General features: G+C 50.1%; 1 protein-coding gene across 8 annotated transcripts in view; it reads left to right on the plus strand.

Moving 5' to 3' along the window:
* Positions 1-389: 389 nt before the first annotated feature.
* The window catches only part of SCMH1 (Scm polycomb group protein homolog 1), an 81692-nt gene continuing 61649 nt past the window's right edge, over positions 390-20432 (plus strand). For 4 of the 8 annotated variants that reach the window (XM_063356234.1, XM_063356239.1, XM_063356240.1 and 1 more), the window contains exons 1-2: positions 390-526; positions 18647-18708. The gene's annotated coding sequence lies outside the window, so the exon portion shown is untranslated. Of the gene's footprint in view, positions 527-6663; positions 7254-18601; positions 18709-20432 lie in introns of those variants that run through there. The other 4 variants (XM_063356236.1, XM_063356238.1, XM_063356237.1 and 1 more) reach the window with 4 other exon arrangements.

Consider the following 20432-nt stretch of genomic DNA (forward strand, 5'->3'; position numbering starts at 1 on the left):
CCCTGTGCCCAGAGGGTTCTGGGTGGGCATGGGGGGGTGCATTCCCAGGCTGTATATCATGGTGGGGATCTTTCCCACATCCAGAGGGTCCCGGCTGAGCAGGGGTGGTCCATCCCCAGGCTGGGGTGCACGGAGGGGGTCTGTCCTGTGCCCAGAGTGTCCCGAGAGGCCACAGGGGGGTTCCTCCCCAGGCTGGGGCTCACGGAGCGGGTCAGCCCCATGCCCAGAGCGTGGGGTGAGGACCGGGGGTGTCTGTCCCTGCGGGAGGACCGGTCCCGAGTGGACACGGCCTGGCGGGGGGGCAGTTCGGGAGGGCCGAGTCGAGCCAAGCCGAGCTTGGCCGGCTCGGCTCGGCTCGGCCCGGCCCGGCTCCCGGTGGTGGGGTGGCGGCAGGGGGCGGCGCGGGGCCGGGCCGGGCCGGGCCGGGTCTGTCCGCGCTCCCTCCCCCGCTCCCCGCCTTCCCTGCGCATCGGAAACATGGCGGCGGCGAGGGACTGAGCAGCCCCAGCGCTCGGCGGCCGCAAAGGTGAGGCGCGGGGGGGGCGCGGCACGGCCTGGCCTGGCCCGGCCCGGCGAGGCGCTACGGGAGGCCGGCCTTGGGTGAGGGGGAGATCGGTCGCGGTAGGCCCCGCGGTGGGCCCGGCCCCGGCGCGGATCCCGCCTGTCAGCGCGGCCCGGCCGATGCCGCCGCCGCCGCCGCCTCAGCCGCGGGGCCGGGCCGCAGTGGCTCCTGTCACCTGTTGGTGGCCGTCAGGGCCCGGCCACCCCCTCGGGGCCGCCCCAGCCCCGCCGCGACTCCCGCCGGCAGCGCGGCAGGGGCCCGGGGGCGCTGCGCCGGCCTCCCCACACCGGCCCCGGGCCTCATCCCCGGCCGGGCTGTAGCTGCCGGTAAAGCACCTTCCAGGGGCTTTGTTGTTCTTCCTGCAGGAAAAGAACATCTTTACCTACAGGAAAGCTGGGGAGGGACTGTTTATCAGGGAGTGGAGCGATAGGACGCTTTTAAACTGAAAGGGGGAGATTGAGGTGAGATCTGAGGCAGAAATTCTTTGCTGTGAGGGTGGTGAGCCCCTGGCCCAGGTTGCCCAGAGAAGCTGTGGCTGCCCCATCCCTGGAGGGGTTCAAGGCCAGGTTGGACGGGGCTTGGAGCAACCTGGGCTGGTGGGAGGTGTCCCTGCCCAGGGCAGGGGGGTGGAATCTTTAAGGTCCCTTCAACCCAAACCGTTCTATGATTCCAGGTGTCCCCGGGCAGGGCTCAGCCGGGACAGCCCTGCCATCGTGGGGGGACGGGTCCGGCAGCACCGGGCCAGGATTGTCATGCCCAGCAAAGGCCTCAACAGGGTGTTAGCAGAGTGCCCGAGCCTGCCCTCTGCCCCGGTGCTGCTTGTTACCTGCTGGACGCTCCTTGCATGGAAAGGGAAGCAAGACTGAGCTGCTGGAGGATGTGCAGGAGGTGGCCCCTGCCTGTGGGTTGTGGCTGGGGAAGGTTTGTGCCCTTCCCTCCCCAGGAGCCCTTTAGGACGTCAGTGAAACCCTCCTGGAACCTCGGTGTGCTGGGGAGATGGACAGTGGTGCTCTGAGCAGGACCCGCCACCAGGTCCCTGACACTGGAGGTGTCAAGGGTGATCCCAGGGACCGGACAGAGAAGTCCCATCACCACAGTCCCTGGGGAAACGGCTGCACCTCCTTTGCAGCCCCCCCGAGTCGAGCACTTGAATAGACCTGGGAGTGAGGCAAGATTTGAGCTTTTCATGCACAGTAAGATGTTTAAAAATAAATGCAGTGTCAGGCTGGCTCCTGCTGCACGTCGTTCAGGTTTAATCTGCAGGCTCTTTGAAGCTCCCATGTAAAACCGTGGCAGCAGTTTGGAGTCTTGACGACTAAAGGTAGAGATGGAGAATGTAAACAGGCGGCCTAAGTTTGGGATGCATTAAGCAACTTGTCTCCCTTTGGCCTCAGATGTTTTAGGTTCAGCAGCTGAATATTAAACTAATCATTTCCACGGGTGAAGTCAGGACGTGGAGAACCAGCTCCGGGGTACCCAGCTTTGATTTTTGGCTCTCTTTCTGTTTACTGTTGTTGTTTATAGTAAACACCGTGCACTGAGTGGCTGAGAACAGCCATGTGGTGGCTCCTCTTCAGCAGCCAGTAATATTGGGGAAAAATATTCTCCCCCCTCGGTTCAATTGCCTGAGTGACGGCATGCGGCGGGTTGTACTGAGGGTGCTGGCAGAGGGACGGCCGTCCCTCCTCCTCCTCCTCTGCTCTTACCCTCACTCTTCTGCTGCCTGGGGGTCCCCATGCTCTTGCTGGAAATATCTGGCGAATGGGACGGTGGTCTCATACCTCCCTTGTGCTTCGTAGCAAGCGCCGGCTCGTGGCTTGTCACTAATATGGGGAATAAAACTCGGGTGGTGGGGGGCTCAGCACGGACAGGCTGCCCGGGGCTGCAGCCTTGCAAGGCCTGTGCTCTGCCGTTGGGTAGTTCAGGATCTGCCCAGTAGATGGTATGAAAATGCAGACAGAAACAGGCATTCACAACCGGCAAGAGGGAAATGCGGGTGTTTCTGTGCTATTTAAAGTATTTTATTTTATTAAAGGTTAAAGTGTGTTTTATTTGAGGGAGATATACTGACCCGCGGTCCTCTTGTTTCGGTATTTACATCTTAGGAAATGATAAATCTACATCTTGGTAATCTGCTTGTTAGTCAAATATTTGGTATTAAATAAGTCAGGTGATTAGCTGATTAAAGGAAAGCAAAGGCAGAGTTTACAACAGGAGCGCGAGTGGCATCCCCTGCGAGTTGTGACTTGAGCCCCCTGGTTTTCCTGTGTCTAAAATTTGAATAATGTTTAACCCTTGAGTCACTTCTCTGGAGACTTGATGATTTTTGCAGCACAGTTCCGTGTCTGTAAATGAAAGATGCTGTTCAGGGTGTAAACTGATGGTGTTACCCATCAAGTAGCTGTGTTTCAGACTAGGACGTGTGTGGTCTGGGGGCTGTGTCCTTGCTCTGTATCTAATTTAAAGGAATCTCTGAAACTTTGTTTCGTAGCCTCAGACGTGGTGTATCTAGAAAGGACTCCAGAGGTGTCCTCCTTGTTTCCTAACCCCGGGGTAAGGTCAGGTACACAGCTAAACCCTTCCTGGGTGATGTTTCTTCTTTTGAAGCTCTTCCTGCTGGCAATTTCACATCCTGTGCAGATGACGTACGCCGACACTCGGGCCTCCTCACCATTAGATTTTCGTGGTGCTTTATCTAAATCTTGGTCTGGCACTTTAAGCATTTTTCTTCTTTTCTGATCTTTAGGGCACGTGGAGAGCACTACTCCCTACAGCTCTGCAGCTAAAGTTACTTAAAGCGCTTTCCTTAAAGCACTGTGGCCAGGCTGGGCTGGGCAGGACTGTGTTAGCTGAGCTTCTGTGGAGTGGTGGTAGTAAGTGGGGCCCAAATGACCCCATTTTGGGTATGTCTAAGTACTGTTATGGGAAAAAGAATGCAGATCAGACGTTTGCATATTTGCATGTTGAACTGTGTGTTTGTGGCAAAGGACTTGGCCTGCTCAGTGAACTCCTATTTGCAAAACCTGGAGCAGCGTGCTAGCGTTGTGGGCTCCGAGCTGGCCTAAGTTAAAGCTTGGCGTGTTTGGGTCTCTTAAAGCCGTAATGTTTGCCTCTAGCCCCCTGTCTTTTTTCCTTTTCTTTTTCTTGGCTGCAACTGAAGTTCAGTTTGTGGTGAGACAAGCATATTTTGAGTCGTTTGCTTGTCCATTTATGTTTGAAAAGTTTCCTAACAAGATGGCCGGGAGGGGTCCATGAGAAATGAAGCAAGATACATTGAGGAGAGAGCGGCAGCTCCAGCTGCCAGCTTCTTCTGCAAGGTGCTTAATCTCCTGCATATATGTATATTTTATATAATTCAGAGGCATGCCAAGGTAAAAATCATCCCCACAATTAAACCCTTAGTGTAACAGAACTATAACTGCCTCCCTCCTTCAGCCCAGCAGTACGCCCTGGTGTAGCACTCCAAGCCCTGTGACATGAACTACGCTTTATCCCACTTTATTTGCAGGATGACAGGGTCTAGTCCTAAAGGAAAATACTTTCTTTTTTTTTTTTTTTTTAATTCATTTGTAAAGAATTCCTTTCTTACCAAGCTTAAATATCTAACTGTGGAGACTTTTATAAAATGCTTGCTCAACATTTAAAGTGATAATGCAAGTCTGACTGTAGCAGGAAGCACATAAAATCTTCCATCACCAGGTCTCACTGGACTCGGAGCAAACAAGACTTGTCCAGGTCCAGTGGCCTGAGCTGGTGGTGTCGAACCAGGATCTGGTGGGGGCATCTGAGCCCTGGAGATCACCACCACCTCTGGTTTGCGAAGCTGTGCTCTTTGCTGATTGTCCTGCATAGCAGTCTCTGGTAATAGGAAATTTCAGAGGTAGCTTCAATTGTGAGCTCTCACCAAGCAGAAGGAGAGTTCAGAACATGGACATCGCTGCAGCCTGGCTGGTGCTGAGAACTTTATTCCCAGCAATCTCCATCTGCATTAAATTTCCTTAAAAAAAAACCCCAGAATAATACTTAGCTCTTTTGCAAAGGTTTCTGACAGACAACCTCTAGTGGGTTCAGGCGCTGTGGTATATGCTATTGCAGTCTGCAGGGTTCGCTAGACAGCTGCCAAATGTTTCTGCCACTGTCACAGGGATTTAAGGAGAGTTCGTGTCTGTGCCTCCACTCTTGCTGTACATAGTCTCGCAGTTTTATGCGGACTCATCCTGAGCAAAAGTTCAAGAATTCGGCTGTGAACTGAAGGAAAAGATGAACGTCTGTTCTGCTGCCTCCGCTGTTTGCACGGCAGCCTGGTCCAGCAGGCCAAGTGGACGAGATGATCTCTTAAGGTGCCGTAGAGGAGCCTACCAGCACTTGTCTTCCTGAGATTGGACTTTATCAGCAGCGAGAAGTCACCCTTGCAGCTCCACTGTCTGGTTGGTCATTGGAGATAAGGAAATGCAAGTGTAGGGTCCTGCACCTGGGAAGGAAGAATGCCAAACACCAGTATAGGTTAGGGGCGGACATGCTGGGAAGCAGCTCTGAGGAGAAGGACCTGGGAGTCCTGGTAGACAGCAAATTATCCATGAGCCAGCAGTGTGCCCTTGTCGCCAAGAAGGCCAATGGCATCCTGGGCTGCATAGGAAAGACTGTGGCCAGTAGGTCGAGGGAGGTCATTCTCCCCCTCTACTCTGCACTGGTGAGGCCACAACTGGAGTACTGTGTCCAGTTTTGGGCTCCCCAGTTCAAGAGGGACAGGGAACTACTGGAGCGAGTCCAGCGTAGGGCAACCAAGATGATTATGGGACTGGAGCATCTCCCTTATGAGGAAAGGCTGAAAGAGCTGGGACTCTTTAGCCTGGAGAAGAGAAGATTGAGGGGGGACCTGATTAATGTTTACAAGTATCTAAAGGGTGGGTTTAAGGAGGACGGAGCCAGGCTCTTTTCAATGGTTCCCAGTGACAGGACAAGGGGCAATGGGCACAAGCCAGAACATAGGAAGTTCCGTTCAAATACACAGAAAAACTTCTTTACCGTGAGGGTGACAGAGCACTGGAACAGGCTGCCCAGGGAGGGTGTGGAGTCCCCTTCTCTGGAGATTTTCAAGACCCGCCTGGATGCAGCCCTGAGGGATGTGCTTTAGGTAATCCTGCTCTAGCAGGGGAGTTGGACTAGACGATCTCTAGAGGTCCCTTCCAACTCTGAAGATTCCGTGATTCTGTGATTCCTTGAAATGAGAGCAGAGAGGAGTCGATACGGCATTACGAACGCGAGGGAGCTGATGGCAGAGTTCAACACAGGACTGTTTATTTCCCTGGGACAAGCCTGTGCTTCTGAAATACCTCGCCATTTCTTGCTCAGAAGTTTTGTTGTATGTGGTGTAAATCTTGTGGTATTAGCAACAGTCAGAAGCCTACCTCCTTTAGGAGATGCCTTGTCGCAGCCGATGTGCTCCGAGTTACCCAACTTCAGTTAGCTCTTATGTTTTCCAGACTGACACAGTGTGAACAGTCCAGAAACCTCCCTGTGGCTCGGTTTTCTTTTTAACAATGGAAACCATAGGAGTAAATGCCGGTGGAAATTTGTGAAGCTTCACCTTTGCCCGTTGAGAAATATGCGATTCCTCCCCTTTCCTGGCCCTTCCAGTGTCACACTGGAGGCTGTGTCAGGTCCCTTCTCCTGGATATTGTGGTGAGGGAACAAGTTTAGTTCACACATTGCTGTAGCTACATCTGCTGCGGTTTGCTTGGGCATGTGGGGGGTAGGCGTACCCTTCTGAGCTCCCCCAGGGTACTGCTGATGTTTGGCTCCAGGGAAAGGCCCTGCTGGGAAAAGCGGTTGCTTTCCAGCAAGGAATTTGCGTCTAGGGGGGGAGCTGGAGGACGCTTGTGCTGTTCCTTTCATTTTAATGTAGGAAGAGCGCTGTGCAGAGGGAAAAGCCCAGCGTTGCTTTGGCCCGCAGCTGGTTTGTGCCGAGTGAGCCATCCAAGCTCTCTCTGGATGCTGTCTGTAATCGCCTTCCCCGCCACCCGCCTGGAAGAGGCAGTGCTGCAACGCCAGCGCCGGCTTTTGTCCGCCCTGACCTCCCCTTGTGCCACAGCCGCACCTTATCCCCTGCTCCGGGGCCTCTCTTCCCCTTCCCTCCTTGGAGGAAGCCCCTGCCTCCTCCCACCACGCCGAACCCTCTCCGCCTGCGTTGGGAGCGGTGGGACGCGCGTCCAGCTGCGTCTCCAGCAAACGGAGGGGGGCTTCTGTTCTCTCCCCGCTACCTCCTGGCCGTCGGCAGTCAGAGAGGCTCCCTGGGCCGCCTGCCAGAGCCTGCCTGCCCTCCCCGTGTCCCTGCTGCCTGGGGGAGGCCGGCAGCCAGCGAGCAGAGCCCTTAGCAAGTCGGGCTGCACACACGTCGTGCGAGGACAGGGACGAGCAGTGCTTCTCTGAGGCAAGAACCCGGGCCTGGCTCTGGCTCCCGGCAGCACGAAACACCATTCCTGAAAGCGGCCGGTCTGCAGAGGTGACGGCGTTAGGGTGAGGTTGGCTGCCCGAGCTCGGGTCGAATGCGTCGGGTGGGCTCTGCAGCGTGTTCCGGCATCTCCGAGCAGGCGCTCATCTCCCTGCTGTCGCTGCCGCAGAGAGGCCCTCTCCTCCCCGCTCCCCTCTTTCGCCGGAGTGTGGCTTTTCCTGCCCGAGCAGCGTGTGTAAGGTAGGAGAAATTTCTGCTCTGTGCACACGGAGCATTATTTAAGTAGAGGCGCAGTGAGCAGGCAGAAGAGCTGATGAAGTCTGATGTGGACCAAGGAGGAAGTTGCACCAATTCCACTTTCTAAAAATAAGTCGAGCAAATGTTCCTGCAGCCCAGAGGCTGCTGCTCTTTATACACTGAGTTTGTTTGCTTTTTTTTTTTTTTGTCTTGTTCCAGCAAGTTTTTTAAAAAAAAAAGATGCTACAGTCTGTCAAAATACTGCAGTTGTGTGATCAGATATATACTTATGAAGAAAGTCTTGGCTGTCTCAGTGTTTCTATAAGTGACCTTGAAGGATTACCTACATGTAGTGTTTCCTAGAGGTTTGTCTAAGCTGTTCTTAAAGATTTCCAATGATGGTGATTCAGGCTTTCCTGGACAATCTACTCCAGTGCCTGACTATTCGGATGAATAAGGAGCTTTGCTTGATTTCAGGCCAGTATTGCTGTACTTTAACACCGTCATTTTGACATTTCACCCTTCTCTTTGGCAGGCTACCAAAGAGAAGAAAAATCCTATAAATGTAAAAGCAATCAGTTGTGTAGAGTTTGATCTCCCTTTCTGCCTTTCCCTTCTGTGTGTCTGCTGGCCCTCATGCACTGCTGGGTATTTAATCACACGTGTGTGGCCACCAGGAAGCCCTCGGCCCGACTCCTCGTGTTGTATTGGCCATAACTAACAGTCCTTGATCTGTGCTGATGCCAGTGAAAACGGGGTGCTTGAGGCGACATGTGTTTTATTAAAATTGTACATCACCAGTTCCCCAGTTGCCTCATACTTCTATAGCAAAATGCATGACTCTGACACCTGACAGAGTTTTTGGTTAGTAATACGTTTTATAAAGACCAACAAGATGACATTAAAAGTTACGTTACTTCCAAATGTGATATAGAGACGCTGCTGATAAAACTGTTGCTGATTAGGAAGGAGCAGAATGCTGTTCTCTGTCACGGGGTGGGGTTTTGCCCTCTTTGCCTGTGGTTGAACGTTTTATGAAATGTGCATTTGCTGTGGAACTTCACGATCTGCAGCTCATTTCCCGTCCCTTTCCATGCTATGATGGGTCTCCCTAATAACTCCAAGGCGTTATCATAACATTTTTTCATTTCAATCATTGAGAAAATTGTTTCTATGCATTTCAGGGAGAGATCTACAGTTGAAATAGGCTGTGGGGTTTTTTTTCAGAAAGGGGAAAAATGGGGATAAGGTACTTTTAAATTCTTTCCTGGGGTGAGAGTTACTGCCTCGCAAAGCCCGGACGGGCTGGGGTGAACTCCTGGCCATAAAGCAGTAACGATATTGAAGCTGTCCGCATTGCACGAAGATTTCTGTAACACAGTTACCCTCCTTCCTCATTGTACTTCTAGCCCCTAGTGTCTGCTCGTTGTTATCTCTGGGGCTCGTGTGTGTACCTGGCTTGTGGTTTTGTGCTGGCAGCATGTGACTGTGCCTGCAGCCCCACAAGGAGAGACTGCAGCAACAAAAGTGCAGGATGCCTTTACGGTGGCCCTGCCCTCCTGTCTGCCCAGCTCCTGGAAATCGTTCCCACTGTAGTTTTTTTGTCTCGTTGTGTGTTAAACCTCATAATTTTATTTCCATTTTGCTTCTGTAGAGTCCTTGGTGAAAGTTTTCGCTATCACGTATACCTAGAGTGCATTTGTGTTGGCAGGCAGTTGTTTGACCGCTGCTGGTGGCTGGATGTCTCCACAGCCTGATGAGAAATGCCATTCAGTGTGTGCATACATGAGCTCTCCAGACCTGCAGGACTGGGGAAAGGTACCTGGCAGGTGGAAACGATATTCCCTGCTTTTTGCTGGTAAGAAGCCTGGTGCGAGGCAGCCCTGAACGGTGAGCTTTGTAGCTGCATGATGCTGCCTTTGGGCTGGGCAGCGGTGTACTGGGTGCAATTGCACAGTTCCAGCTGAGAGGTTCTGGTGTCTTGGCGAGCTTGCGCCTGCCTGCAAAAAGGCTGTGGAGACATCCTTGTCATCGGCTCACATTCTGAGTTGTTAGTCAGACTCTTGAAGAAGTAACTCTTGAGGTAGAATCACAGAATGGTTTGGGTTGGAAAGGACCTTAAAGCCCACCCAGTGCCACCCCCTGCCCTGGGCAGGGACACCTCCCACCAGCCCAGGTTGCTCCAAGCCCCGTCCAACCTGGCCTTGAACCCCTCCAGGGATGGGGCAGCCACAGCTGCTCTGGGCAACCTGGGCCAGGGGCTCACCACCCTCAGAGTGAAAAATTTCTTCCTCATATCTAATCTAATTCTCCCCTCTTTCGGTTTGAAACCATTCTCCCTCATCCTGTGGCTCCCCTCCCTGTTCCAGAGTCCCTCCCCAGCCTTCCTGGAGCCCCTTTAAGGGCTGGGAGGGACTGTAAGGTCTCTCTGGAGCTTTCTCTCCAGGCTGAACAGCCCTGAGGTAGTGCAGCATCATTAAGAAATATTTTCAGGTTGGGGTCTCTGTTGAGTATCAGCTGCGGATGGAAGATTGAAAACTCTGCTGATGTAGTGATGTGCTATCAGTCCCTAAATGTAAGGATTTTGGTTAATTTACATTTGTATTAGGAGTTCTTACTGGTTCAGTAACACTGTAATGCATGGTTCCCACATTGTACCCTATGTGGTGGAAGTTTACATCTTTCAGGTTTTAGTGCTATTGGTATTTCTGTCCTTTTGTGCAGATTACTGAGTAAAATGCTTTTTTTTCTGTAGCAGAATATCTGCTGTCCCTCATGTTATGTTGAGTTGACATGACATCATCCAGAAGATGTTGGTGATTGACTGGCAACAGGTATCAGATCTAAGCGGCGAGGCCACCACCTCACTGCTTGCCTGGAGCCCTTTATTCTTACCACAAGGGAAATAAACCGTGGCAGACAGCCGATCCTCCTGGCTTGTCACGTGTCTCCAGAGATGAAGTCCATGCTTTCACTTCCCCAGTCCCAAAATGGAGGGGGTTGGGTGGCTGTGCAATGCCACATGTCCCCCAGCATGGCAGGAGGTAGCGGCTCGCTTAACGGTGAATCGCTCGTACCCCAGACAGGGCGGGAGGAACCGATTCCACTTGGGCATTCTCCAAGCCCCTGTAAATCTGGGCAGTCCCACTGTTGTTCCAGCATTACAGGGCAGCTGAGGGATGGCTTTGTTATCTTGGCTCATTTTCCATCACTACGAGCTTTGGTCTCATCTTGTGCATTGCTGGCACAACTTCTAGTTGTGTATGTGGCAGTATGTATTCAGCATTATCCGCTGTGTCTGACCGGAGGACTCAGTCTGCACCGAGTCTGTTCAGTTATTTCATATTGATGTCAGCTGGAAAATCTGTAAATGCCCTGTGATATTTTATGGCTTTATAAGCTGTACAAAATGTCCAGCAGGTAGTTTAATGTCTAGCAGATACAGTCTGTAAGAGTGCGTTTTTTTCATTAGCTCTTTGGCAGACACTGAACATACTTTCAGAGCTGCAGGATGGACTTTTAGTTGCTTGTGGTCATGGTTTGTTTTTTTTTTTTTATATTGGCGTCTACCGTATGCACATGTTGTTGCCAAAATAAGAGATTTCATAGCGTCTTGTACAGACAGCAGTGGAGGGCCTCACAATATATTTTTTAGTTTTCCAAACTCTTGGCCCTTCAGGAATGTAAAGCAGCCTAGCAACTTTTTCTTTACGTAATTAAAAGCAATCTGTTCAGGGTTTCTTGCAGGAACTGGCTAGTGATTTTTCCTCTTTGGGAGTAATTCTCTTGAGATAATATTTCTATGTACTGCTAGATTGCTCTTTCTTTTGTTATTAAAATTTACAGAAGTTTTGATGGGCACTTGTTAGAATTTCTTTGTATCCAGACTTTGAAGCCTGTAGAGGATATTTCACCTATTTCAGTAGATTTACAGTTCTGACTCCTGGGATTTTAGCTCCTTAAGTCACAGACGAGACCAGAGTTATACACAGGATAAAAATAGAAAGCAGTAATTAATACCCATCCTCGGTGAGCCTGGCTCTTCTCGTCTCTCGACATGTTGCACTGCTGCAATTTCCTTTCCTTTTCCTAAGAAATAGATGAATTAATATCTCTCTACAGGAGTGAGATAATAAAACAAAGATGCTTGCTTCCTGCCCTGGCATGCCGTTCCCCTTGGGGCACAGCGAGTTTCTGTGACCTGTCCTCTCCCTTGCAGCGCTGTTCCTTGGCAGGCTGCTGCTGGGCTGGAGGAGGCCAGGCAGCAGAAGGAATGGCACAGCCTCTTCCTTCGCCTTCCCAGACATCGCTCTTTCCCTCTACCAGGGACTGATTTGTCTCTGTCTCCGTCCTCCAAGGAGCAAAGACTGACTCCTCATCAGCTCTAGCAGGGGTAAATCCAGGTTTGTGTGGCTCTGCTCCATACTGGGAGGGTTCAGATATTTTTTGTCATTTCTTTTGCAGGTGGGGCAGATCAGTAGGAACTTTTTCTCGTCTGTCCTCCATTTGCACAAGACGAATCAGCTTCTGGGAGTGTTGGAGGGAAGAGCTTGACTCTGAATCTGGCTGTACCGCTTGGCAGGGGAGACCCTGAGTTTTGTCACTCTAAGGATATATATACCAACAGGATCATCTTACCTGGTCTTCTCTGAGGAACCAGGTTCAGGAGGGCAGAGGGAGTTGTATTTGGCAGGTCTGGGAAGTTTGGCTCTCTGGATGTTGAGTCAGGGACACGGTTTCGTATACGGATCTGTGAAGAATTCACCCTGAGTCTGACTTGAGTCACAGCCCCCCCGTGCTGCTTGCCAGTAAGGACGTGACTGTGTTGGTGCTGGACGCCAGGAAATTAAAGCGACCTTCCAGAGAAGGCCGTTACTTTGTGCTGGATGAGGGAAGAGAGCACCTTACGCACTCTAAGTAACATGCTTAGCAATTGCTGTGGTGCCACGTCAGGCTTAAGGATGGAAGTTTTCCTCCAGTGCGTTTTCCCAAAGCTTATTGCTAGGCATTCAATTTAATTGTTAGGATCCATTATAGAAGGAAAGCAGAAGACAGGAAAATACAGTTCTAGGTGTACGTAACCATCATTGTCCCCCATATCTCTAGTATTTTAGCTTATTAGAGAGTGGTGATTTTGTCCCTTCCCTTTCCTTCAGGGCTGGTTTGCTCTTGTCTGCTCCCTCAGCTCTCATCTCCCTTTCTGCCGCTTCAGTGGAAACACCTTGCCCCATGTGCCCGTCCCTGGAGAGCGTCCTCCTCCCTTGCGCTGGAGTGCTGGCAAGATACAGGGTAATGCAAGGGATCGGGTCATCTCCTTCCCCTCTCTTTCCAAGACTTCCCTCATTTACATTTCTGTTGTGTCCCCTAATTACCATCCCTTTGGTTTTCTTATTCCCCCTCAAACTGCCTTTTCCTGCTTGTGGTCTCCTGAGGATGTTATGCTGAAACTTTTATGAAACTTACATTATTGGAAATAGTTAATGCAAAATCTTCTTTCAGGAGTTCTCACATCCAGCTTGCAGCATCGTTACACAGTCTGTCATGACATTTCCAATAGAGACACAACTGGAAGTTAGACCTTTCTCCCTGGATTACCTCCTTACTTGTCCCTTTGCTAGGGACATGGGTATACATTGTCTTCCTGGAGTTGAGATACATTCATTTCATTAATTAGTGTTACAAATCATGTATATATTTATCCACCTGATACTTTCTTCCCACATCTCCCATCCCATAAAGAGCTTAGTTTTTGATAAGATACAGTCCAGCAGAGAATAAGGTTGGTTAAACAGTTTTTGTAGAATACATATACTGTGTGTTGAACAGGGACCTATGAAGAGTTTACATGTTGGGGCACATTTCTGGGGCCACATACATCATGTGTGCAATTGCTGTCTGGAAAAGCAGTTGTGATTTACTGTGGAAGGGCTGCTGCGCTAGCCTGTCACGTAGCTGGGAGAGAAGGTTGTGCCTCTGTTACAGCCTGGTGATGATATGGAAACCATGTGCCCTTTTTTTATGTATTCCTGTTTAAATTCTTATTTAAAGACTTTGAAGCATCCTATTGTGTGCTTTTGTAGGGGGTGACTTTGTAACCGTCATGGGCAGAATCCCATTTCAAGGTCTTCTGTAAGCCATCTGCTTTCATTAATAGCTTTTGGATTTGGCATGTGGTTCAGTGCGGATTAAAATAGCCACATTGCTGCAAACCTTTCTTTGCCGCCTGCATCAGTTTGGCCTTCCCGCTGCGCCTCCGCGGGCTGGGTGCAACCTCACAGGAGAGGGTGCTCAGCCTTGCACCCTGCTCTCAGTATCTGCCCTCCTGCTTGTCCCCGGGTGATGGGGGGTGCCTGACCCAGCGCGGAGGCGTGTTGGGGTGCACCATTTCTTTGCACCTCTCTGTGCTCCTGGGATTGCTTTGAAAGGAAACCCAGGTATGTGCAAAACTGGCATGTGGCCTGGCTCCCGGCCGTCAGTAATCCGGGGTCAGGACTACGGAGTGCCACATGTGTGATTAAATTTTCTCCTCTACTTTGAGGTGACCTCTGTGGGTCGGGTGTTGAGTACCCTGGCATGCCACTCTAGATAGCCTCCACTGCTGTAACCCAAGCCATTCCTCTTCTAAAGGCAGGAAACTTTAACTTTTGACTGTGGGAGTCCTACCGACACCGAAAAGGTTCAGTGGCAGAAACATCAGCCTAGAGCACACACATTCAATTCCGTGCTTTGGCAAGGAATTTTTTTGCATGTTCTTCCTATACAGCACTTGGTAAGTCCACGAGTCCCTTGGTTTTCTGCGTGTAGAAGGTGTCTCACTTGTTCAAAAAGTCAGTTGTCCATGTTGGTTTCTGTTACAGCACATCTGGGAGAGCTCCACTGGAGGTACAGTGGTGGTACGGGTCAGGAATGCCTCTGCTTAACACCCAGAAATAGAGACCTGCTGCTTTTCCTAAAGCTTCTTCGGAACATTTACAGTGAGCCATGGTCTTGGTGGCCTCCTTCGTGCTGGGATGTGGTACATGGGCATTGCTCACCCAAGGGGAAATGATGGTGACCCAAAGTCTGAAAGTCAGTTCAGCAGCAGAACCAGCGATGAAGGGATCGGCTGAAATGATTCTGGAGCATAATGAAGCTTCCATAACTCCAGCTGTAATGACAGGGGTTTGGTTTTGTATGGTTAGCTTAAGTCTATGCCACATCAGTCTGGTGGGCCATTCCCTGTCTCCCTGGCAATGGAAGGCAGCCCAGGACTTCACTCAAAGCCTTGAAGGCAGCACTGCCTCGGGGAGGAGCAACACAGGGTCCTCCACTTGATGTTTATCCCTACCCATGGCAGGGGGATTGGAGCAGATGATCTTTACGGTCCCTTCCAACCCAAACCATTCTGTGATTCTGTGCTGCCCTGCGCGGGGAGGCTTTTGATTTTGCACTGTTTTCTTTCCATTTGTGGGTTGTATTTTTTTTTTAGAAGCAAAGCAACACCGGTCTTAAAACAAAAGCGGTTCTGATTTTTGAACAATGTGTGAATTTCTTACAGCAGTCATGCCCCATCTTTCTAAAGAGGATTTGAAGGGCCAGAGTGCTCACTCCCATTCTGCAGAAATGGCAGACGTGGAGCAGGTTGGCTTTAACTCCCAGCTCATCAGTAGAAAAGCCTGTACTAAGACTGAACATATTAAGGGCCTTCCTCTTCGCAGACTCAAGCCAGACTCTCTCACCTGGCTTTTTTTTTATTCCTTTTCCTTTCTCCGCTTCTCTCAGCCTGGGTATCCTGTTCCTGGAGTGTGCCAAACATGTAGTTTTTATTGCAACCTCTTGAATCTTCGTGGAGAGCAAGGTCTGCTTGTAGTGATACACACCACCACGTTTCTATTTTGAGACAAAGCCCATGCTGAGATTTTTTTTTGGAGACAGAAGGAAACCTTTATTGGAATCCTGCAAGGTTTTATTTCATTTCCTGCGCAGTGGTGAGAGGTGGTAACTCCTGCAGCCTTCCTCACGGTGGTGAGCGATTCTTTCCAGTGGTCCCTGGTTTTCATCCTCACCCTGAGCCATTGGCTTTCCCTTGAGCGCGACTCAGCAGCGTCTGATGATCCAGCTGTCATTCGCGAGGAGGCTGTCCCATCTCCTCTCCCCTCCAACCTGAAGGTGTTCAAAAGGAAGTCATAAAGTTGATATTTTCATTGTAGAGACATGGTCTCTCCAAGTTTTTTGCATGTTTTCATCTCTCTTAAAATATGTTTCCCCATGAGATTTGGCTCGGGGGCTCAGGAAGTGTGTTGCTCATGATCACATCTCCGAGACACCTCCGTGTCTTAACATCTTTCACAAGAATGTGTTTCTGAAGAGCCAGTCATGAAGTCTGGAGTTTATCAGTCCACTTCTTACATGGTAGGAAGATAAAATTAATTCCAGAGAGAGAGAGATGTTGGAAATGACACAAAATCCTTCTGCTCGAAAGAGGACTAATGGTTTGCAGCCATCAGATATTTCAGATCACACAAGGGGATCAGTACTCCAGATGGAAATACCAACATTCATTGTTACAGTGTTTCTTTGAAAAATTCCCTAGTATGAACGTAAGGACCCTCGAGACCTAACGAGGAGAGATGGTTTCAGAGGTGCTGTAGCTTCAGCGGCCTTTGTTCAGAGCTGCCAAAACATGGCTTTGCACAGACAAGGAGAAATAAAACTCCAGTCTTGTCCAGGAGGACGATTCCAGGGAGGTGGCAGGAAATAAACCCATAGGTCAAGACAAATTCTGATGGCCTCTTCAAAATTTCCAGCTACTCGCTTTTGGGAGTTTTCTTCAGGTCCATGTAAGCATTTGTTTGTCACTGTGTTTTAGTGCTCCTTGTCAGCTGGGGCTGGCTCTGAGGAGGTTGGTGTTCAGGGGCTGCTGAGAGCTCTTCTGCTGGTCAGGGGCTTCCACCCAGAAGAGGGGCCAGCCTGGATCACCAGCCAGAGGGGAGAGGAACCGTCATTTTAGACCAGCAAAAGTGATGGTGTCTGCAGGCAGAAATCTGCGGAGCTGAGGCCGGTGTGAAAACCAGAAGAGGCAAGAAGTGTTTCAAATGACATGCTGGCAGTCCTCGAATTTCTCAAGTAGGCTGAAAGTGCCTCTCCACCCTAGAAATTAAAAATGGCTAAAAAAGATATGAAAGGAGCAGACCGAGGTGGTTTTATGCGTCTGCTCATCAGGTCTCTGTGCCTGGTTTTCTGAGCGGGGCGGGATGCAACCGGACACCCCCGTGTAACCCGCGGTGCACATCTGGGCTTCCAGAACGGTGCTGGAACAGGACCCGGCACCACCTGAGCCTCCTGCTGGGAAACTGGGATGGCAGCACCGCCATCATCCGTGGTGGGCAGGAACTTGCAAAGCTGCCCTCACATTTCCCAAGGGAATTTGTAAGGGATAGGCCTTTATTACTGGAAACATTGCTAGTGTTTGATGGAAAGATACCCATGAATAAAATCTCGGTTGAAGCAGAGGTTACATTGAAGGGAGTTTTACTAGCTGGACTGCTCGTGGTGCTCCAGACCCATGCTTTTGTGGGGGAAAAAATCAATGACTGCAGGCATTTTGCATTATGAGAAACCATCGGGATTCTCTTGTCGCTGTCCCATGGGATTTCCAAGAAGCGTCATTCTCACAGTCCTCTGGCAATATGCAGTTTTCTTTTTTTTTCCCCTTGATCCTAATCTGTGGGGTATGTATCTGACCTAATAAAACCATTTTTCAGCTTCGCTGTTGGTAGTTTTCTTCCTCCTCTTTCTGAAAACATCTTGCCTGCTGGCAACTGCATTGTCCAAAGAGGTTTGAAGCTTGGCACGCTGTCAACAAAACTTCAGTTACCCTTTCAATCAAACATGGTAGCGCTGTGAACTGCCTTGGCCTCCATCCCAAGGTTCACCATAATCGTCCTCGGATAATAGGAAGTCCAAACAACCCCAGGAAATAATTCAGATGCGAGTGGTGCCTTTAGTGGCATAAAGAAGTGCCTAGAAGAGACATTAAGAGCCTCAGCTTTAACTCTTTTCATAATTATGCACTCCAAAGGAGTGGAGGCTTTGTAGATAAAGAGATTACATGCATCTTATGAGGTCTGTATAGCTGTCACAGTATCTTCCACCCACATTTTCTCACTTTTTTGTTTTACTGACGTTGTAGTTGCAACATTTAGTGGAAGAATATTGCGGAGCAGGGTACCCTATAACCCTGAAGGCCCCTTCCAATCTGGCACAGGTAAATTGAATCATTTCCCTCTTAGGGATGATAAGGATAAGTTTTTGGAAGAGCCTGTTTGTAAGAACAGCGAGGGGGAGAACTTAGATTAAGACACAGTCCGGGGATGTCTGTGCCGAGGGTTGCACGGTCTGGCTGCCAGAGAGAGCAGCAGTCGGAGCTGGGGGTGCCCTGGGCTGCTCTTCCCAGCCCTGGCTGCCTCTGTGCTGCCTTTAGTTTTGAACTAGAGAAAGGAAAATACATCCGAGGTGTAAATCTCAGTGTAAACCAGTGCAGGGGGTGACTGAGCTGCTGACAAACCCACGTCTCAAGCTGGTGTCCTGCCTCGGGCCGTGACCCGCTGCCGGCGGCCTGGCAGGAAAGCAAGTGCTCGGCTTTTCCTTGCCAACATGCAGCGGCTCATGCCGCAGCGTGGTGGGCAGGATTGGGCTGGTCACCCGGCCCGTCGGTCAGCTTTTGCTCGAGGTGTGAGCGCCGAGGGCTGTGCGTTTCATACTTTGATCCCGTTATAAACGCTGCTTTGCTTTTGAATGTCTTTGTCCTTTTTTAGTGTTACTTGTTTGCTTGATAGCATCCTTCCTGAGGAAGCTGCATGTCTGTTAGTTTCCAATAAAAAAAATTTCCTTCTCCCTGGTATATACTTTTTTTTTTTTTTTAGCATTATAGATTTGCCCTACTGCACTGTGGAAGGGATAATTTGGAGTCTCCTGTTCACTCCCTTGGTGCTATTCATTATTTTATATGCCTCTCCTGTGGTCTCTCTCCTTTTTATTACTAATCAGGTCTAGTCTTTTAAATCCTTCTTTGTATGATAGTTTCATTTTACAAAAGCTGAACTAGTTTATATCAACTCAGTTGATGTGATCTCCCTCCTATCAAAGGTGTTTAGCAGCTGCGGTCCCGTGTACTCCTTGCAAGCTGAACTTAAATTGTGTCAAGTTCTGCGCTGCTTTGCTACGGCAAGTGGGAATGTTTGTTGCAGCTGTCTCTAAATTTAAATGTGGATGTTTTAAATGAATTAAATATGAACATGAATAATGCAGCTGGTAACCTAGCCTTTCTGCAATTAAATGCAAACTTTTTCATTTTGTCTCTGTGCTTTCAGGTTTTGATATGCCGCAGTATTTGTACTGACTTTGCTGTCTTGTAGGAATGATGGGGAACTAGAGCCCATGACAGTTCAGTGGAGCTGCTGGCACTTTTGATATCTCGGTGAGTGGAAGTTGTTTGAAACTCTGGGAAAGGCACTTTATCTGCTACAAAAGGCAGCAAATCAGTTGGCCTTTTTAGATTTCAAGGTAGATTCTGCTGAAGTGAATTTGCACATTGATCCGTCCTTTCAGGGCATAAATTCTGGAAACCAGCACCACGTAAAACTGTGGCCCATGCTCGCAGGGTTATCTTGCTATCCACAAGCGTGAGAAATACAGGTTTTGAAAAAGAGGGGAGTCTCAACTCTGGTACGCAGGTTTGTACAAGTGTTGGGTTCTGGAGATGGAGTGCCGCAGCGTGGGCTGGGCCATGTAAATGCTTCGTTTGATGCAAAAGTAACATTGTCTCCTTCATGTCATTGACCCAGCCAACAAGTTCTCAACAGGGACCTGTTTGTGCCTAATGTCGTTCACGGAATCATGGAATCATAGAATTGTTAGGGTTGGAAGGGACCTTAAAGATCATCTAGTTCCAAGCCCCCTGCCATGGGCAGGGACACCTCCCACTAGATCAGGTTGCTCAGAGCCCCGTCCAGCCTGGCCTTAAAAACTTCCAGGGATGGGGCTTCCACCACCTCTCTGGGCAACCTGTGCCAGTGTCTCACCACCCTCACGGTGAAGAACTTCTTCCTAACGTCCCGTCTGAATCGACCCATCTCTAGTTTTGATCCATTCCCTCTAGTCCTGCCATTACCCAACATCCTAAAAAGTCCCTCCCCAGCTTTCCTGTAGCCCCCCTTAAGATACTGGTAGGCCACTAGAAGGTCTCCTTGGAGCCTTCTTTTCTCCAGACTGAACAACCCCAACTCTCTCAGTCTGTCCCCACAGGAGAGGTGCTCCAACCCTCGGATCATCCTCGTGGCCCTTCTCTGGTCACATTCCAGCACGTCCATATCTCTCTTGTAGCAGGGGCTCCAGAATTGGAGGCAGTGCTCCAGGTGGGGTCTCACGAGAGTGGAGTAGAGGGGGAGAATCACCTCCCTCGCCCTGCTGGCCACGCTTCTCCCGATGCAGCCCAGGATACGACTGGCTTTCTGGGCTGCTAGTGCGCGCTGACGGCTCACGTTGAGCCTCTCGTCCACCAGCACCAATTCAGGAAGATCTGTGTGTGTGGATACCCCATTTTTCCCTCTTGGGTAACAAACTGTAGCTTCTGGTATTTATTACTTTAAGATTTTTTTTTAGTCTTCAGTCCCTGAACAGTGTAAAGACCACATACCTCCGCACTGTGTTTCTCCCCGTCCCGCAGTGCCTGTTAGCTTGTCTGTTCTGCAGTTCACTTTCTTGTCTCTAGACCGAAGTCTGTCTTCTTCACTGGGGTGTTTCAGGCTTGCTGACGCCTATAGGGCGATTCCGTGTGCCTTCCAATCAGTTGTCAGTGAAATAAAATGGTAGGGTGTTTCAGGTCGGAAGGAGCTTTTGGAGGTTGTCTGGCCCAGCCCTGCACGCAGACGGGGGCTGGCTTTGAACTCAGACTCAGCTTCAAGGTTAGATCAGGCTCTCAGGGTGGCAGCTGGTGGCACTTGGGGTATCTCCAAGGTTGGAGATTTTACAGCTTCTCTGGGCAACTACAGAATGAAATTACAGCCAGTGGGAATTCCCAATTCCCAAGCCCTGCGTTAGTAAAGCCCGCCTTACACCAGTTTCAGGAGAGCTGGGGCACACGGGCTATGTCTCCGTGGCAAAAGAAGAGAGGACAGGGACTGGTGAGGACAGGGACTGGGA

Source organism: Chroicocephalus ridibundus, chromosome 19 (genome assembly GCF_963924245.1).
Source record: "Chroicocephalus ridibundus chromosome 19, bChrRid1.1, whole genome shotgun sequence".
Classification (NCBI taxonomy): domain Eukaryota; kingdom Metazoa; phylum Chordata; class Aves; order Charadriiformes; family Laridae; genus Chroicocephalus; species Chroicocephalus ridibundus.